Here is a 19,983-nt window from a genome sequence, read left to right as displayed (position 1 = left end):
CATAAAACAGGGAAATTTGGTCACTGGTAAGAACATGTCTATCAAACACACCAAGAAGCTCTGTCCAGCTCCTATCCCTGCTCTCCCTGGTATCTGATGATGGCTTTGCTGAGTGCTTCTGAGCGCCAAGGCAGACAATCATTGTGCTCTTGGAAACAGGAGGCATTAGCAAGCCACATCCCTCGCTGCAGTTTATGGCTTTAATCAAGCAGCATTTTAAACACTTGATGGCATGACACAAAGGTCAGCAGAGAGCACAGAGAGGGAATTAGAGAGCTCTTATCTGTGAAAGGAGATGGATGGGGATCTGGAGGAGGGAAACAGCAGGATTTTTGGATCCAGTACATTTAGCAGATTGCCTGCTGTGAAAGAGCGTAGCACTGCCCCAACATTGTTGCCTCCACACCTTGTGCTGCTACTCCTTGGCACCAGCCATGTAATGACCACCTCAGCTTCAGCAAAAGGCTGCTTTTACTGCTTCACTTAGGGTAAGGGTTGGAAGAAACACAAAGCCCAGAGCTCCAGGAACACTGGAACTACAGAAAGCATGCCAAGGTCAGCACGGCACTGCCCCAGTGTTGCTCCCTTCGCACCTTGCTCCATGGAACCACCCAGCTGCTGAGCACCTCAGCCTTAGCAAAGGGCTCCACGTAAGGTTAGGGTTTAAAAGCTCATACAGCTTAGACCTTCAGGGAGACTGGAACTATAAAAGGCATGGCACTACCCCAACACTTCTCTCTCCTGTCTTGGTTTAAAAGACAGGTGTCTGCCAAGGAAAGTGGGAACCATCCTGAAACGGATCATATGACCCCCTTTCCTCCAAATTATTACAATTACCAATTTATGGGGCTTTCAGCTAAACGTATAGGAAAAGGAATAACAGCTTTTTCCTAGTTTATAGTGTATAACAAGGCAAAAAACCCAGCAACAACAGCAGCGGCACAAACAGAGCCACAAACCCGGCCCCAGCACTCCGCCTGCGGCAGGCGCTCCCCCTTTGCTGCAGTTCCGATTCCGGCCAGCAGGGGTGCTGCTGGCTCCCGGCCGGGCAGGGCGGTTGCGGTGACTCCCCTGTGCCGGCAGGGGGCGCTGCGGCCCGAGCACGGCCGCCTCACACCGGGCGGTAATGGCAGCTCAGTCGTGAGGGAGAAAGAGAGCATGGCTCCCTTTGCAAACTCATGGGGTGCAGCCGGCTTCAGTGCCACTCCCGGTGGTTAAAGAGACTGCAGCAGGAACCTCAGAGTGGCAGCTGAAACAGCAGAGGTGAGCAGACCCCTGGGGCTGTGAATTGAATTGTAGCACTGACCCCAAATCGGTGGCAGAAGCAGAAATAGCTGGGGGTCCTGGTAGACACAGACATCAGGCTAAAGTGTCGCAAAAACCCCAAAGCAGAACAGCGGGGCTGGGCAAGGGATTGCTACTTTTCACAGCTCACCATGATGGTTTGTGGAGGGATAGAATGTAAGAAAATAGTGCAGAAGGCAGTCTCACACCTGAGGAGTTGCAGCTGTACCAATCACCAAAGATTAGGAGCAGGTCTGCCCTTAATAGGCCACAGCTGTGTCCAATAAGAAGATGAGTGCTACAGAAGAGTGGGTCAGCTGGGTGAGGAGAGAGTTGGAGTTTGTTGGTTGTGCTGTGAGGAAGAAAGAGTGCTGCAAGGAGCTGGCCATGAGAAATCGCAGAGAAGGTATGGGACTTCTGCAGTATGATGACAACAATGGTTGGTCCTGGTGATGCTGCTTGGGTTTTTTGCCTTTTTTCCTTTTGTATTTCCTCTGTATTCTTTGCACATGCATTTATAGCTCTGTAGCCTACTGTATTAGTGACTCGTTTTCCCAGTAATTGTCCGTGGCCTTTCCCTAGGCAGAAAAACAAAGCAAATTCCAGAACTCCAAGCCTCATGGGGTACAAGGCCCTAGTGCTGTCTTGGTTCTTCCTGGGAGCCAAGGCTGAGAACAGCTCTTCAAGACACATTTCATGGGCAAAGTACACCTATGCCAAAGGGGGGACTCCAGAGAAGGAGCTTGACATGGGGGGGAATTGCATCAGCACTTGTCTTCCTAACTAATGCTTTTTATCTATTATAAAAACCTATAAAAATGTACTCATCCCTGTGGGATGGGCTTTTGTGGGCATGTCTCCATAACTGCCCCTAAAGACATTAAAATAAAGATCTGCTCTTGCATTGCCTCCTTTCTAAAAGCATGTTGAGTTTCGTTTCCAAGTTGGGAAAAAGGCAACGCTGGGGTTGGGCTGCCAGGCAGAGGCTGCTGCAAAGGTAGGGACAAAGCCTTGGTCCTCTTGATTTTTAGGTAGAAATGAAAGTAAATGGAAACAAAGGGTCCTTTAGGTTAAATGTCACATGTAAGTTAACCAAAACCAAGCCAAATATTTCCGAGTTTCTAATTTTTTTCCAGCCCACCAGTTTGTGTAGTATTTTCCCTGCCCCTGTGCACACTGAAATTTTCGGCTAGGCCCTTTTTGACCTCTTGACTTATTCCTGCAGAAATATGTAAGGCAGAGAACAGGAGGGATGTGGCACCTGGTGGGAGCTGGGAGAAAGGACAGTGGGGGAAGGCTGGCTGTGTCTGTTTGAGTAAGTGTAAACACTGAGGAAAGCAGTTGTAAGAGGCGCTGGGGAAGCAGTTTCTTAATCAGAAGCTTTTACATTAGATGGAATGGTGACAGCTGGGAGTGATACCCAGAACCTCAACAAAACCCAGTGGCTGAACTTGCTCTGGGATCCCCAGTGCCATCCCAGCAAGGTCTTATTTGGTCTCTGGGAGCAGCTGTGACCCAAGAAGCAAAAATATTTGCTACTTTGGTGGGTTTACTTGGGGACAGTCATCTGAAAGGTTTTATTTGTGCCTTTGTCTTGTCTGCAGGCTGCTCTCAGAGTTCCTCACCTAAGCCTAGAAATGGTGGTTGCATTTTACCATGTGGTTTTGTATATCCTGGCCTTTGCTCAGTTAGGAAATTCCCCAAACTGCTTTTGTGTCTTAAATCCTGACCCCAGACTGGGAAGTGACCAAAAGGATTGAAAAGTGACCCATATTGAGTGCTTAAGCAGATGGTTCCAGGTGCTAAAGAGTGTAAAATGCTGATAGTGAGAAAGGGGGAAAAAGGAGGAAATTGATGTCAAGTGAAGAATAAAGTCAAGATGAAATTTTATCCTTTTTGTTTTCTTTTTCCTTTTGCATTTTACTTGAGGAAGGCTGTTGTGTTTCCACAGCATCACAGATCTGTCATGATCTCACAGAAAAGCAATGCACCCACCAGGCCTGGCAGGTCTGCTCCTGCAGGGAATAGAAAACATGGTCCAAAAATTGTTCTTCCACCTTTAGCAAGCACCTGTTAAGCCATCTGATCAGCCTATGACGAGTTTCTCTTCACCAGAAGATTTGAAATGGCAGGCTGGGGTTGCTGTAGTGAATGTGTCATTTCCTTTCCAAAGGCTGAAACAGCTGAGGTGTGTGTCATCCTGCAAGGAGACAGATAGGACTGGTTTCCCTAAGAGCTTTGGCTTGTTATTCAAGTCAAACGACTGCAGGGCTGGGATTTGCCTGCCTTTCCTTTAGCAGGTAACAGGGAGGGGGTGTGTGACATCTCCCCACTGGTTTGGTACCTCTGCTGTCACGGGACACCTCTGCAGGACACTCTGACAAAGTAAGGCACCTTCAGCCAAAACGTGTTCATTGTGAGTGAGATGGAAGTCCCTTTGGAGGTGCCTGAGATTGCAGGAGCCCAATTAAACTTGATGTATGATAATTAGGCACCAAGGACAGTCAGATAATCCCACCCCAAGTACTGAAGTACTCTTTTGGCATTCTGCTTTTCAGCCCCTGGAGTATTCTCGCAGTATAAGGAGCTGGAATTTCAAACCATGGCATTTTATGCATACCATCTTCTCTGTGGGTGTGAGTGCTGTGTCTGGGCTGTTTTCCTGTCACTAGGAAATGCCCCTCTTTGCATTATCTGTACATTTGATGCTGCTCACAGGAGTATAAAGTTTCTCTGCACAGCTTTTCTTTTGTCCTGGCATCTGTTACAAAATGAAAAATTTATCACAACAGTTTAATAAAAACAATAAATTCTTCAATAATTATTAAAATATATAAAAGACCAGCTTGGTCTTTTAATATCTCCAGATTTTATCCTTTATGTATTTTTCTTCTTATGTGAGTAAGATTTTTATTATCAGTTCTGAGTTTATCTTCCTGAATTTTCATTTTGGAAGGAAGAAAGGAGTCAGTGAATCATAAATACTTGTTACAGCTTTTATTTTACTACTGTGCTTATGAATGTTTGATGTTTGAAGTGGGTTTATTTTCTCTGACAAAAAGCCCTTCCTGTTCTGTGGTGTGCACTCATTGTGCAATCAAGTGCATATCAGTAACTTCATTTGTATATGACTGAGAAAGCTCACGTAAATTAGCATGCATAATGAGCTTTGAAACAATCAAAAAGGCTGAGCTCAATGATCAGTGAGGAACCACATAACCAGATGTAGGAGGAATACATCTAACATGTGCCTAGCTACTACACTTTTAAAACAGAAGATATGGGCAGTGCTCTGCTTCTCTGTAACACTTTTGGTAACAATTTTGTGCAGAGTTTTACTCCATTGCTCATAACCAAGAGATCTTTCTGGTAGCTGCTGCTGAGGAATAATTTCCCTCTCCTCCAAATCAGATCATTTAACTTCCCTGAATGATGGCAGGCCCTCCAGTCTGACAGAGGGAACATTGGGTTTCTATAACAGGTAGTTCTGAGTTAAATCACTTCTGTCAGGGCTGTCTTGGGAGCCCGTCAAGCCCTGTGTGCACACTTCCTGCAAGCACCAAGAAAGAGCAGGTGCTCTTGCAAGGATAATGACTTGCACAGAACCATTGCTTTGAGAAGTTTTCCCTATGCTTAGAGGGAATAAAAAACTTTGGAGCCTCAGTAGGAAAATATTCTGCAGCTTGCATGATTGAGCTGAAAAAATATTTCATTAAAAAACTGTTGGAAATGTTGTCCTTCTCATCCCTAATCAAGTAGTATCTAGTTTAGGTCTTTGGAGTAAGCAAAATGCCATCTCTGAACATGATTCTGTGTCGGATCTCAAAATCTCAGCCCTGAGATTCTGAGCCTCCGAGACCACTTTGGGGGTCTCGGGAGTCCTGGAATGTTGCCAGAAGTGTCTGGTAGCTGGACTTTAACCCTGCACAGGAGACGACAAGGATGAGGGCTTCACCGGGTGAATGGTGAAGGGATTAGTTAATTAGAGAGTGAGACACAAGGTTTAGGATTTATGTACAGGGGGGTTTAGAGGAGTAAGATGGAGGAATTGGGGTGTGTCCTGTCCTCCTCCTTCTTCCTCCTCTCCTCCATCTTCTTTGGCCACGGTGGCACCTTTCTATTGGTTATTACTAAGAGTACACCGAGTTATAACAATAGATGGTATTGGGGAAAAATGATAAATATTGTACACGTAGCAAAGGGTATAAAGATACGTGGCTGCCCGGAGGGCAGAGGGAGTGTGCCCATGGCTGACTGCTGAGCAGATCTCTGTTGAGCTGAAAGAACATCTTTTAGATAAACAATTAATAAACATAAAACCAGAAAGAAGAACTGAAGCCTCTTCTCGTCCTTTGATACGCGGGTGCCCCAAGGCCACCTCCGGGCCACCTCCGGGCTCTCCAGGCCCCTCAAAACAGCCGAGATAAAACGTACACTTGGCGTTCCCTGGCTGGGCTCCACCACCACAACCTTTCGGGGGAAGATAAACCGGACACTTGGCTTCCACTGGGTGAGCTCTGACCACCACAACCTTTCGGGGGGGCCACCACCACCTTCAAAGCCCTGAAGAAAAAAGAGAGAAGAAGAGAAAAAAAAGCCAGCAGAGACTGCAAAAAAAACCAGCAGTCACTGAGAATTCCATCTCTCAGTTTCTGCCGAAGAGAATTCGTAGCAGAACAGCCCGGACTGGAACCAGAAGGCGCCCTGGGTCCACCTCTCGTGATCTGCTGGACAGATCGAGACGTCCAGACTGCTCTGGCGACAGATTTGGTAAGAAAGCCTGAAAATAAGAACATGGGAGGCATACCTTCCCAGGAACAACGGGAAATTTTGTCCACCTTATAAGGTGTGACACAAACATACAAAAAAATTTTATTAGCTCTGGCTTTGAAAGGCCGAGAGGAAAACCCCCGAGACGCACCAGACGTCCGGGGGGGGGCCCTCAAAAGAGGGGGGAGCAATGCAAGACTCCGGAAAAAATTAGCTCTGGCCTTAAAAGGCCAGGAAGAAATAACCCCGAGACGCAGCAGACGTCCGGGGGGGGACTCTCTGAAAGAGAGAGGGGAGCAAGGCTCCAGGAAAAGATTAGCTCTGGCCTTAAGAAGCCAGGGGGAAATGCTCTTGGAGAAAAAAGAGCAAGAAATATTATTAAAATACCCGGTCCCAAAACCCAGAAACCCTGGGAAACTCCCAAAAAGCGTCCAGAAAGCCCAGAGAGCATGGAGGACTCAGGACCGAGGGGGGAGAGCAGGGGGGGGAAGAAAAAGGGATCGGAGGAGGCGCTTTCTCGCGACAGCCAGGCAGCGGCGGAGCAGGCGGGGAGCGCGGCTGAAGAAAAAACAGAGCAGGCGTGTTCAGATACGGCTTTGCTAAGCTCAGGGCCGGGGGGGGCAGCGGCCCCGGGGGCCGGCAAGGTAGCAGAAACGCCCGCGGCGGGCAAAACTCGCAAAAAACCCGGGGGGAGAAGCCACAAACCAAAGCCGGGGCGTCTGACCCATGCAGCGAAATTAGGGGAATTGCGCAATCCCAGAAAAGCTGCGGGAGACGCAGGTGGCGCGCGGTTGTGACGCAAAAAACCCGGGACGCAGATCGGAGCGAGTCGCGGCAGAGCGCGGGTGCCGGCGGGAGGGGGCCACACACACTGACGAAGGGCCACACACACACACAGCGTCGGAGGAGGCGGAGACAGAGTCGGGGCAGACCGAAGGGGGAAAATTCAGAGGCGGAATAAAAAGGGAGAGGAAAAAATTACCTCGGGAGAGACAGAGAGCAGCTCGGAAAGCACGCATGCGCCGAGCGCGGGCGGGGGCGGGCCAGACCCCCGGTGACGTCTCAGGCAAGGAGGGGCCCTCTCCAGACTTAGTGCCTTTGGTAAAAACCCTCGGGGTCCCAAGCCTCTCCCCTCCCGGGGAGGCGTGTGTTTTCTAACCCTATTGTCAGTTGAATCAAAAACTAGGTAACCCCGGTCTCAAGTAGGCTTGCAAACAGCAACAATCAGCGGAACAAAGAGGCAGTTGTATTCATGCAGTCGTCCCAGCCACGGAGCCCGGTGACAGCGCCACTCGTGGGGGAATGACCGAAGTGCACAACATGCCGGATGCAACTATGCAACGATTTTCCTCAACAAGATATAAGAAGAAACGAATACTCAGACAAAAGTCGGGACTCAGACTGCAAAGGACAACTCAGAAGAGAAACAAGAGAAACGAAAGACTCTGGGGGGTTTTTTTCTCTTTGGGGTCTTGAATATTTCTGTATAAGAACGAAAGACTGGGAAGTTTTCTCCTTAAAGTCTTGAATTGCAATAAGCAATGGGGTAAATTTACCTATTATAGGGAAAACTGACAAAGGATCATATATTGATCAGCTGGTAGATTTCTTTGACACTTCTCCCATTTGGAGAGGAATTTTAAGGGTAGGATTTCTTTGACATTTCTCCCATTTGGAGAGGAATTTTAAGGGCAGATTTCTTTGACATTTCTCCCATTTGGAGAAGAATTTTAAGGGTAGGATTTTATGTTTTAATAGTTTAGGATTTTATGTTGCAATAATTTTCCTAGTCCTCATCCATGTCGTCCCAGATGCCATGAATCGGATTGTAAAAGAGGTTTTCTTGGGGCAAACAGAAGGGGGAGATGTCGGATCTCAAAATCTCAGCCCTGAGATTCTGAGCCTCCGAGACCACTTTGGGGGTCTCGGGAGTCCTGGAATGTTGCCAGAAGTGTCTGGTAGCTGGACTTTAACCCTGCACAGGAGACGACAAGGATGAGGGCTTCACCGGGTGAATGGTGAAGGGATTAGTTAATTAGAGAGTGAGACACAAGGTTTAGGATTTATGTACAGGGGGGTTTAGAGGAGTAAGATGGAGGAATTGGGGTGTGTCCTGTCCTCCTCCTTCTTCCTCCTCTCCTCCATCTTCTTTGGCCACGGTGGCACCTTTCTATTGGTTATTACTAAGAGTACACCGAGTTATAAGAATAGATGGTATTGGGGAAAAATGATAAATATTGTATACGTAGCAAAGGGTATAAAGATACGTGGCTGCCCGGAAGGCGGACGGAGTGTGCCCATGGCTGACTGCTGAGCGGATCTCTGTTTGGCTGAAAGAACATCTTTTAGATAAACAATTAATAAACATAAAACCAGAAAGAAGAACTGAAGCCTCTTCTCGTCCTTTGATACGCGGGCTGCTCCAAGGCCACCTCCGGGCCACCTCCGGGCCTCCCAGGCCCCTCAAACAGCCGAGATAAACCCAGAATTCTGCTTGTGTCTGACAAACCTAATCTTAACATGATAGTTAGGAGAATTTTTACCACCATCCTTGCTTGGATTTTATAATGTTTAACTTTTTAATGGGAAAGGCCAGTGAAAGAATCATTCTTTTGAGTTGCCTGCAACTTTCTATTACTATGCCTTTTCCTCCCTGACTTTACTGCATCCACATAATTCTCCACCTGCCACAATCTCTATTCTTAAAGCTTCGTTTTGTAATGTTGAGGGGGTTCTAAACAGATTCTTCTGCATCACTGGGGAGGATGAAAAATTGAGAAAGTCCTGAATACAAAACCTCTGGAGGGAAAATGAGTTTACAAAACTGACATATTTTTATGTGCAGTTTCTGATGCCTTACCTGATAAATTTACTCTTCTTGGGATTGCAGGGACTGAACTTCAAGACACACAGAAAATTCTTACAGCTTCCAGAATCTACTGGATCTCAGCAGAGTATCCCAGCTGCTAGCCATTTACAGAGGAGTGGTGTTTCTGCAGTTCAATGCAGCAATCAGGCATCAATTATGGTAGGAATTACAACTTGTTGGGGATGGGACTGGCACCTTTTTTGATAAAGAGATGCTTTTTTCAGTTGTTCACAAAGAAAAAAAAATGTAGGAAAGATGAATTTAAATTTTGTCCATGGTGTCTGTTCCAAGATCATGATGTGTGCCTTCTAATGTGCTTTCACTTAAAGGCATTAATTTTATTATTTAACTAAAAGTGCTGAAGATCCTTACATGCCTCACTGAGGGAAATCTACAGATCATGTTGGTACAGCTGTCCTATTACCTGAGCATTATATCACCTTTATGTTCTGATTCATACTTCATTACATCAGATAGGTTGGTGGCTGCCACAGAGGTTGACTTATGAGTTAATATTTTTATTTTTTTGTAGGATCTATGTCTAATCTTATAATCTCTTTTATCGAAGTATGCTAATAAACTTACTTATTAAGGTAGAGAACTTACCCACTTATGGCAACTTCAAAATAAGAGGCTACATAAAAAGGAGAATACTTGCTCAAAAAAAATCAGAAGGCTTAGCTGGGGGAATTCAGTCCTGGCAGATGGCAGGGGGACCTTTTGGGGACATACTGGAAGCATTCAAGAAATGCATACCACATGTGAAGAAAGCCCTAAGAAGGGGTGAGAGGATGCTGGCATTGCTTAACAGCAGGATTAAACAGTTTATTAAAGCAAGAAGGCATACTTGAAAAAGTTGAACTTTCTTTCAAAGGGAGAGTTCAGTGTGTTGGTAAAATGATGCCCCTGGGGGAAAGAAACCAATCCCAATATATAAAATTACAGCCTCTGACTTGATCATTACATGTCAGTGCATTCACCATGCAATACCAAAATCTCAAAATTACAACAGATAATTCTGTCAAAATTTCATCTCAGTGGTGATAAAAAGAAAATAAAATTGATTCCCTTTCAGTAAAAACAAAATCATAAGAACACCACCACTGGATAAATCTGTGCTGACAAGCCTACGCAGTTCTGGTCTCCACCTGAGGAGGGGGAGAGAACTCTGGAAGGTTCCCAAAGAGCCACATGGATGGTGAAAGGTTGCTGGGTGGAACAAGAGGTACAACTGGGAGCCTTGTAAAATTGTCAGTCAAGGTGAGGGGATAAACAAAGAGTGTTTGCTCACAGTCTTTTCCAGTCTAAGGTGCGAAGGTGAGCAGCAGATATCCAGCTCTCAACAACAATAACAACAATAATAAGGTGTTTCTTGCACATAGCCTGTAATTAGGCTGTGGGATTTCTTCCTGCATTGTGCCGCAGGTGGTAAAAGTTTATAGGACTCAGAGGGAGCCTGCACAGGCTCATGGAAAAAAAATTACCAAGATTAAACATTCAGGAGTCATGTCTGGCTGAGGAAATGCCTGAGGAGGCCGTGAGAACATCAGTGGGAAATACCATCATATGCTTGTTCTGGAGATTTTTGTAATCTTCTCACGAGTCTGCTTTTGATCACTGTGGGAGGCAGGACTCTGAGCTGATGGACCTTTGCTCTGACCCAGTATGATCATGCTTGTGCTATCCAGTGGAGTTGCATGTAATTGTAGACTGAGGACTTTTCTGCAGATTTGCATGGAGATAAAACTATGTTGTGCTTTTATTTCTATTTTTCTCTGCTGAAACTGCTACAAAGGCAATTCGTGAGGAAAATGTTTTCCTCAAATAAGGAGTTGTGTGTTAATAGGAAGTAAGAAAAAATGCAAATATCAGATAACTCATCTTTCTTATTCCTTGTTGCCAGTGCAGTTTCCATTTTCTTCACACCAGGGCTTAGTGTGACACTAAATCACATTTAACCTCATTTGAACTTCTCTGCCAAGTTCAATCCCAGAAGCTGTTATTTGCCCCTGTAATTTTCTTGCTAGTACTGCAACTGATATAAGCTCCAGTTCACTTTAAAAATCACTTGTGTGTGTTTGACAAAAATGAAGAACAAGATCCTTGCCTCAGAATTGCCTTTCAAAGTAGGATATGCAGCTACAGAAAAAGTTGCAGCGTAGATTGCTTTTTGTATTGCAAAAACTGATAAAACAGAGACTCTTTTTTAAAAAGCATGAGAATAAAGTACAGAAGAATTGAGAGTGACAAAGAGGCTGCAATGAAATGACAAAGTCATGTCTAAACTTGGTTGAGTAGTGTATTTTCAAGATGCATATGGAGTTCAATAAAAGCTTTATGTGTGGCATTGCACAGCACAGTGCAACCCAAGCATGAGTCAGCTGGGTCTTGGAAGTGTGTGTACAATTGTATTGGAAGAGGACTTAAATGATTTAGCTGATGTCCCCTCCATTTCTGTGTGAGTCCAGGTCTCATGGAAATCAGTGCAGAGTGCTCCTGCTAAACCTGGCTCTGGACTCCCAACTCCAAGAGTCCTGTCATTTAGTTTCCAAAGTTTCACAGGCACTTGTGAAAACTTTGGATAGCTTTAGTAGCTCTTCTGCTCTGTATAGGAAATAATCTTAATACCAGAAACAGGAGGCAGTAGAGCTCCTGAATTATTATCCAGTCAATTGCTACGGTAACATTCCTCTCAGACATATGTTTTGCTGTAAATGTCCCCAGTCAGAGTCACTTTCAAATATGCATCTAGGTCACTAATATTTGTGTCTATTTGTTTTTATCAAGTCTGCCACTATCCCTCTTAGTTGCCACCATGTTGGGTTAAAATGAAGTGCAGGTAATTTTGTTACAGAGCATTTGGAGAATTTTGAAGTCACCTTACTTCCTTTTTTATTACAAACATTTTGATGTCTTTTCCGAGAGACATTTTAGTCCCCAGGGTATGTTTCAGCCTACCGAGTGTTACACACAGGGTGCACCATGAACTGCCTCTCTTGAGTAACTCTGTGATTCAGAGAACGTTTGCTTCACAGCTATGACTCCCACAGCTCCTGGATGCTCAAAGCTGCAGGGTGAGTAAAGCCTATCCTCAGAGGCACTCTTCCTTCCTCCATTTGCCTTGAGCTCCTCGGAGAACAAGGTCCTCTGCACTGCTTTCTCCTTCCCTAATGTGGGCCAAAGAACCTAACCATTAACAGCTAATTCAAGAAAATCCCATGATCACAGCTTATTAACTTGGTTCTCCATCAGGAGTTCTAGAAAGCATTCTCTACAGAAGGTTATATAGAGAATAATAAGAATCTGAGACAGAATGTAATCATACTGATGTCACCAAAATGGAATTATTATTACCTGCATGACAGATGTTGGCATTTCTACTAACTTTCAGTTTTGGTTAATTACCCTTCTGAGCTCTCTTACTGCCTGGCAGCAGTTTTGATTGATCAACATGTCTGTCATGGTGGTGTACCACATATTTAGGTGGAGCGGTTTTCTCAGATATAGCATCAAATGGAGTTATATAATGCCAAAATACACACCTATGTGCTCAAAGGCACCTTGAATCACACTGGCAAAAAAACCTGGTGTCTTGTTAGGGAAAGTAAAGATGAGTCTTGCTGGCAATACTAATATGTTCCAAGATAATAGACAGCTTTAAGTAATCATTCTCACTTCATCTTTCTTCATTTTAGTGCCATTCTGCTAAGTATCCAATGCTAGATACTATGATTTCACCTCTAATTATGCCTTTCCCAAACAATGATTTATAGGAATACAATTTTCTGCCTTGATTTAGGTCCAATGACACGTAGTACCTACTTGGCATAACTGAGAAACAGGATTTATACTGGCATACAAAATCTGGACAGCTTTGGTGAATAAGATGTCCTGATGCCTCTGAGGTTGGACCAGCAATAAGTGATTGACAGTGGCTCGGTGAAGACATGGGAACTATTCCATGGAAGGAGTAGTCCAGCATCTTGGTAGGACACATATTCTGGAATTAATTTTATTGGGTTTTTTTTCACAAGGATTGATAACAGATGCTTCTTTCTTTTCTTGTACCTGTCCTACCTTCAAAGTCAGAGCACAGTGTACCACATATCAAATATCAGTGTGGCCTCTGAGTTGCCTTTTCCTCATCATATTAGATGGGACTCCCATAACTAATTGAATGTTGTTCTTATTTACAAAAGTAATCTCTATTTTTTTAGGCACACATACATTTACCTGGAGGATATTCCTAATGGATGGAGGATTTTTTCCAGTCACTATCAACAGTGCAATTAATTTAAATTACAACATACAAGTACAGCGAGACAGTAGCCTTGTACTTATGTCCAAAGACAAAAAGACAAGATGATTCTATGACACAGGAAAGTAAACTAGGACTATCTTTTTTCCTGTCTTTGTTTAAAGGACCGAAGTGAAAAAATCTCCCCCCTTTCTGTCCAAAGCCCCTTTTACCATTTGCATCACATCTGATATTTCTTCAGGAAGAAAAGAGCAGTTTTATTGATAGGTAACCTACACCTATCATTTTTCTAGTGTGCTAGAGCTAGACAATTTTTATGTATGTGCATATGTGTTTTAGAAGCATGGTGCTAAGAACTTGAAACCCATTTGTGTTTGTAACACAAAGACCCCTGAGCTGACAGTATGAGATTTGCTATTGCTGGTGAAGCTCTGACAGCAGACCTTCAGAGACTTTGCCTTCCTCCCCAGCTGTGCCTGTGCAGCCTGAAGAGTTGCTCATGCAGAGCTGGTGGTGATGTACTTTTTCCTGGAGGGTGTCCTGCAGCCATGGCCATGCTGTGAAGGGGCACGCTGTCTGTCAGGCCTTGTTAGCTCAGAGCAAGCTGGTGTCTCTGACAGCTCAGTTTATTTGGGTCTGTACAAATTCTGTGTAGGACTCCTCTTAATATCTGCAACCAAATCTCTGTGAACATAAGTGACCTAGATCTGAGTTGTGCCCTCACCTACTCCTGGCCAGCTGGTAAGAAGCAAAGGGAACAGTGTTGTCTCATAAACCCTGAGTAGTCTCAAGAGAAGCCCTAGTGGCAGGTGCCCTGTGAAAACCTGTTGGTATCTCCAGACTTGTGGAGAAAGCAGAGACCCCATACTCCACCAAAAGACCGGCTCTTTCTTGTCAAGAGCTACTCAGCACTAAGGGAAGAAGAACAGGCTGGTCACTGTCTAAAACCAAGTGAAGGAGAGGGAAGGTACTTCCAAGCTGTGCTTCACCAAGTACTTTTATTCGGGATGTGTTTGTGAGGAGTGGCTCTTAGGGGCGCCTAAGTCAACCAGAAACTACATAAAGATTTGGTTCAAGGAATGGGGAGAGATTCAAACTGTTTGTGATGGAAAACAAATGCTAAGATCAATCTTTAAAGTAAAATGAGTGGCAGATTTTTGTAACGGCACTTTTCACAGCGACCAAGCAGAGATGGTGTTGATGGAATCCACTCGGGGAAAGCAGTGATAAAAACAAAGGATTTAACTTCTTTATTTTATCCCTATCTCTGCTGTGTTTTGAGTTCCCACTGCAGTCAAAAATAGGCCCTTTTTCCCTGTACCATGCTCTGAACAATCTTGGTGTAAGGCTGCAATTGCACAATAACCTGTTGCATGTCTTGTCTCATTGCACATCTCATGAGATGATCTCAAGCAAAGAACTCATTTCCTTGTGACTTCCAGTACAATGTGGCAGAAATGCTTGACTCAAGTACTAGCTGGTTGCAAGATGGCTAAAAGGCATGCAAACATTTGCTGAGGGTTCATGATCTGGTTGTATCACTTAATTTGCTGAGACCTTTTCTGACACTGTGGAAGCAACATTAAAGGCAGAATGGGGCCCATTGAAGCTGAGGACTGAGAGTATCAATACAATTCTTCTCTACAAAGAATTTTGTGAGCCATGAGGATGCAAGAATATTCCAGAGAGACTGAAAAGACGAAAAATAAGAAAAGTCCATGCATTTTCCTCCTGTCCTCCTCTTTTACTTTCCTTTTTTTTTTAATTTCTGCCTTTCTTTACTTTTGCTTATTATTAGCTAAGTAGTTTTGCTTTTCTCTAAAGGCCTGAGGGTTACCTTCTGCTTCAATACAGTTGTTTTTTTCCCCCTTTCAATATCAGTTCAGCCTGTTTGCTGATGCTGTATTCTAAGTACATTCTTCTCAGTCATGTGAACCACCCCTGTAATTCAGGTTCTATAAACAATGTTAAATACAGTACTTTAATAAATGGAAAATTGGGAAGCCCATTAGATGAATTGTAGCAGAATTCTTCTTAACCCTCCCACTTGGCTCAACTTTGAGCAGTCAAGAATAGAAATCTGAAAGATTGCCATCAGAGAGGTTCTTCTGAAAGCAGAAAATGAAACGTTGCCTTTTTAAAAGCCTTGTCCCCAGAAACCATGAGAAAGGAAATGAAAGTGCAAGATGACACAGTGAGGGTGAAATCTGTGCACGTAGGCACTGAAAAACACTGTTGTCATGCAATGGGTCAGGGAAGAAACAATGGTCAGTGGATATGTCCCTATCAGGACAAGGTATTTTATATTGCCAAGTCTGAATCCATCACAGAAAATTGGTGTGTGTGCGTAAAGAGCTCGTATCAGATTTGCTCCATTCTGGTCTCCAGGTATCTGTATCCCAGTGCTATCTCCCATGCATTACTACCAGAGTGGAGGACACTCAGTACAATCCTGGGAGCCCGTGGTCTTTCCCTGTTGGAGATTTTTTCAGGGATGGCCTAGAAGGCAGCTGTGAGGAGCAGATTCTCACAGCCTGCTTCTGTAAACAGCAGAGGTTCTCAGGTTATTTTTAACTACAGGTAAAAGTGGCAAACATGAAGGCCTTGAGAGCCTTGCACATCAGAGTTCTCAGGCAGCTTTCTCATAACAAGTGGATGTTCTATCTTTGGCTGTTTTGGGAAAGCAAGAATAATTTTGAGAACCCAAATCTTGGTATTGGAAACATAAGGAGGAGTTGGTATGTTATCTCTGACCTATTGTGAGCTCAGATTTTGCAATATGCATGAAGTGAATTAACACTGTTATAAAAGGTGCCTGATTGATGAATAAAGTGAAGTCGATGCTGACCAACGCAAGGTGGGTCGTCTCCCCTCCAACTTCGATATTTCCCTCTAATTAATTTATGAACTCTTTTGAGGGAACAGCTCCAGGACAGAGTAGGGCTGGGTTGCAGGAGGGCTGGAGGTCAGGGATGCAGTTTCTCTGTATGGAATGAACAACAGCTTGTGCATCATCCTGGAACTGGACAGTTGTGGGAGAGCCCTGGCCTCAGTATGTCCCAGTCCTACACACAATAGATTTCTTGTGGTGATTCCTGAGATTCAGTATAGCAGTTATTGCCTCCTGAGAGGAGAAGTGATCTCCATGCCCTTGCCTTACCTTGTACTTGCCATTGAGCATGATGAAAATCTGTAGAGGCAACTTCTGCTTTTAAAATTTCAGTATTTCTTGGAGCTCTAGTCTTTGTGGTTTTCTTAAAGCATAAATCAATCCCTAAGACCAAACCTAAGCATAACACTAACCCTAAGTGGAGCAGTAAAAGGAGCATGAGCTGACGCTGAGGTGGCCAGCCCATGGCTGATGCCAAGGAGAAAGGTGTGGATGGAGGAATGTTGGGGCAGCGCCGTGCTGCTCTTGGCATGCATTTTGAAGTTCCAGTGTCCCTGGAGCTCTAGGCTTTGTGGGTTTCTTAGACCTACCCCTACGCATAACCCTAACCCTAATAGAAGCAGTAAAAGCAGCCTTTGGTTGAGGCAGGTTCCAGGCAGAAAGATGTGGAGGGAACAATGTTGGGGCAGGGCTGTGCTTCCCTTGGCATGCCTATTGTGGTTCCAGTGTCCCTGGAGCTCTAGGCTTTGTGGGTTTCTTAACCCTAACCCTAAACAGAGCAGTAAATGCAGCCTTTGTTTCAGGCTGAGGTGGCCATGACCTGGCTGGTGCCAAGGAGAAAGGTGTGGAGGGAGCTGTGTTAGAGCAGTGCTGTGCTTCCTTTGACATGCCTTTCATGGCTGCATCAAAACCCTGCATCTGTGGCTCACACTGACTGCATTCACATTGTCACTGTAATTGTTTTTCCCCATGTCCAGTTGCAAGCCATATTGTAATGCCTGTGAAAAGCCATGGATGGCTTAGTGCCTAGAACAAAGTCTCTGTTAGCATTAATACTGACCTTCTCTTGAAGTGTTTTGTACATGACCAGCACTTTGTTAGCCTGAGTCATTATCCACAAGTTCAGGAATGTGTGCCCATACTTAGTGAAGCATGTTTGAGGTTAGAAGGAGTTACTGCAAGGAGTTAGATGTATATTGTGTTTTGAGGCTTCTTTGTACCTGTCACTTCCCAGAAATCCTGCTTTTTGGTTTTATTTTAGTTAAACTTTTACTTGAACATAAGATTTGTCTCTCAGATTTGAAGCGAGTGTGTTTTAGACATAACATGATTTAGCTATGATGTGTAGAGTACAAGGTAAGGGTTAGATCTTCAAAACCTGTTGAACTTGAATGACATTTGGAAGAAACTTCCTTAAAGCATCTGATGTATAAAGCAAGTATGTGAGCTGCTGCACTGGGGCTATTCAAGGTCTCTTCCTCCAGGAATGTGCTTTTGCTGGCTGGGACAGAACACAGGCAGGACAATGCAATTGAAACACAATGCAATTAAAAATCTGCATAATTATTTTAAAATGTGATGTGCAAGTAGGCAGCCCACTTTTTTGCCAGAAGATGTGAAGAGAATAATTTATTACATGAAAAATGCATTATCCTGTTTTTATATACAATATGCCATTTCTCGTCTTCATATATATGTAGGTGAAGTACAATATGCAGTTAGTACATTCTAATAATGTACTAAATGAAATAAGAGACAGCAGTTAACCTTAGAGATTAAGTTCAGGTTTTTTTGAAGTGAGTTTTCCAGGGTTTTAATGTCTTCCTTTTTCCTTTTTATGCTGAAAAAAGAACAAAGTAAATTTGAATGCAAAAAATTAGACCTTTGATTTGGGTGGAAAGGAGTAATGAAAGGTTAAGTACTATGTGTTGTAAGCACGGAAATTATGATTAGGCAGGGTTTGTTTAACCAGCTGTGACCTACTAACTTTTGCACAAGAATGATAAGCATGATAAGCACAAACCGTACCTGAGGAAACCAGATCCTTTTCGGGGTGAGGTTGGTATTCACACTACCCATTTCCTCTGCTTCACATCACAACCCGTAAATGATACCAGCAGAGTGAGGGCAGGCGGGGCAAGCAGGGTTTCCTCCCAGGGCAGAGGCACATACAGTGTCCAGATGTGTGTCAGCTTCACTGATTTTGGTGGTCAGGGACTGTGAGCTGCCTGTCAAAATGCTGTTCTTCTTCACCTCACTGCAGGACTGTAAGGGTGACTTTGCTGTAGCCATGTTTGCAGAGGACTCCCAACACCTTGTCACTTTCCTATGATGTTGCACCTGACTTCTTCAGAGAGAAAAGAACATCCCACTGCATCTAAATCAGCCCAGAAACAGGTGAAAGACTTGCAGTACCATTTCCCAAGAAACAGCTAAACACGGTTTAACCCCAAATAAAATGGATTTTCCATATTATATGAAGAAAAAGCCCCAGACCCTAGCCCCTCCTCCAACATGCTTTGTCATGTTCACAGAGTGACTAGTACTTCTAAAACATGTACAGCAAAGAGCTTTGGCCTAGTTTCATATGCCAAATCTTGGAACAAAGAAAAAGTCAAGAACAGCACTGCACTAAATCCACAGTTCTACATTGTCCTCTTTCATCCTGCTTCCAACATCTACTTTTAAGACAGCAGTTGCTGTGGGACTCCTTTCCTGTCTTCTGTAAGGTAACATTTCTGCTGCACCCAGTGCTTCTGCCTTTCCCTCAGAGACACTCAGGGCCTAGGTAAGCCAGTAAGGGTGGATGCAGACTACTGTCCACAGTCTTTCCTTCATCCTGCTGCAGCTCAACTCTACGTAACGTGAAGACGGCAAAATCAGGAAAGAAAGAGGATTCACTTGACCAAACGCAGATTTTGTCAATGTCAGCATCTCCCCTGAGTCCCTGGGGAGAGAAAGAGGGTCTTCCAGGACACAAACCAAGTCATCCCTTTGAAGTACCTCTTGATGATCAGGGGAATCTTCTCAGATACAGGTGACTAGAGTGAGATGGGCTATTCTCAAACAGTTCCTATTAACATGAATTAATTTTAGTCTTATGGAAATGCATATTTATATTTCCAGAAAGATCTACATTATAACTGTCTTCTGCTTCTCCCCTAGAGTCAGTAGTTGGTAGCTCATTTGTTCATTCATTCACTCATTTCATCCATCCATCCATCCATCCATCCATCCATCCATCCATCCATCCATCCATCCACCTAGCTGCAGCTCCTTATCAGAAGGAAGAAGGGAGAGAGAGACAGGAAAGACAGGGCCTGCTCACCCCAGACGCACCTGGCAATCAGAAATGCATGTAGCAAGAATAGTTCAGAAGATAAGAAAGCAATTGAATTAACTCCTGTTATAGCCCTCCAAATGCAGGCAAGCTGGAAGCTAAACTTCTGCTTTCATTATAACTAATTGGCAGTTGTTGTCTACAAGGTGCTTCTTGGCTTTGGTTAAAAAAAAAAACAGATAATGAAACATTAACTGGTAATAACTGATAAAGCAGGGATGAAAAAAAGACCAGAGGAGTGGAAAGGGCAGGAGCAGTTCTTAATTAAAGCCTTTTCTCCAGCAACTTGCAGCTGCCTTTCTGGCACGAGTGCCAGTTTCTGTGGCAGCCTGTGCAGGGCAGGTTGACACAGGTGCAAAAGGTGTGCTGCTGTGGTCCCCAGGCTGCAGGGGTCCCTGAAACCCACGTTGAAGCCATCCCCAGCCCCCATGCTGCAGCTGTCCCCACATTCACTGCTCTCTGGACACCCTCACATCTGCCTCCCTTCAGTGGGTGAGGTTTTGATCTCAGCATCCTTTGCATCTGAAGCACAGAAAAGCAGCATATCAAGTGATAGGAAAGTGAGTGTGGCT

General features: G+C 44.3%; 1 long non-coding RNA gene across 2 annotated transcripts; it reads left to right on the top strand.

The window, feature by feature from the left end:
- Positions 1-1,598: 1,598 nt before the first annotated feature.
- On the top strand, positions 1,599-15,111 carry LOC135444822 (uncharacterized). Of its 2 annotated transcripts, none has more exons than XR_010439291.1 (5): positions 1,599-1,690; positions 8,945-9,082; positions 11,959-11,997; positions 12,723-12,909; positions 13,141-15,111. It is a non-coding gene; the product is annotated as an uncharacterized LOC135444822 (long non-coding RNA). The 2 variants fall into 2 exon arrangements; XR_010439290.1 differs by having other exon boundaries at positions 11,898-11,997.
- Positions 15,112-19,983: the final 4,872 nt, after the last annotated feature.

This window comes from Zonotrichia leucophrys, chromosome 3 (assembly GCF_028769735.1).
Source record: "Zonotrichia leucophrys gambelii isolate GWCS_2022_RI chromosome 3, RI_Zleu_2.0, whole genome shotgun sequence".
Taxonomy (NCBI): Eukaryota; Metazoa; Chordata; class Aves; order Passeriformes; family Passerellidae; genus Zonotrichia; species Zonotrichia leucophrys.
The sequence above is the reverse complement of the archived record's forward strand: the minus strand, read 5'-3'. Positions and strand labels throughout refer to the sequence as shown.